The following is a 454-nucleotide window of genomic DNA, read 5'->3' as shown; positions in this document are numbered from 1 at the left end:
TCCTCTACTCTTTACTTTGTTTATCAATGACATTACTTCGTGTTTTTCTCATGCTAGTTGTTTGCTATATGCCGATGACCTGAAGATCTACTCAGTGGTAAATAACAGGCTGGATAAGCTGAAACTTCAATCGGATGTTGAGAATCTTCACTCATGGTGTATTAGATCGCATCTTTGCTTAAATATAAATAAATGTTGTCATGTTAGTTATTCGAAATTGCGCTCCCAATTTGAAAGTTCATACAGAATATCTAACTGTGTTTTACGCAGTGTTAATGAGATTAAGGACCTTGGGGTTATAATCGACTCTAAATTTACTTTTAATAATCATGTTAATTTCATTATTTCGAAATCTTATGCTATGCTTGGTTTCGTTCGGCGGAACTGTACTGAATTTTCTGATCCTTATACGTGGAAATTGCTCTACACCTCATTTGTGCATTCACATCCTGAG

This window comes from Rhagoletis pomonella, unplaced genomic scaffold (genome assembly GCF_013731165.1).
Source record: "Rhagoletis pomonella isolate Grant_MI unplaced genomic scaffold, Rhpom_1.0 Rhpom_scaffold_00005, whole genome shotgun sequence".
Lineage (NCBI taxonomy): Eukaryota > Metazoa > Arthropoda > Insecta > Diptera > Tephritidae > Rhagoletis > Rhagoletis pomonella.
This window is presented reverse-complemented; position numbering follows the sequence as displayed.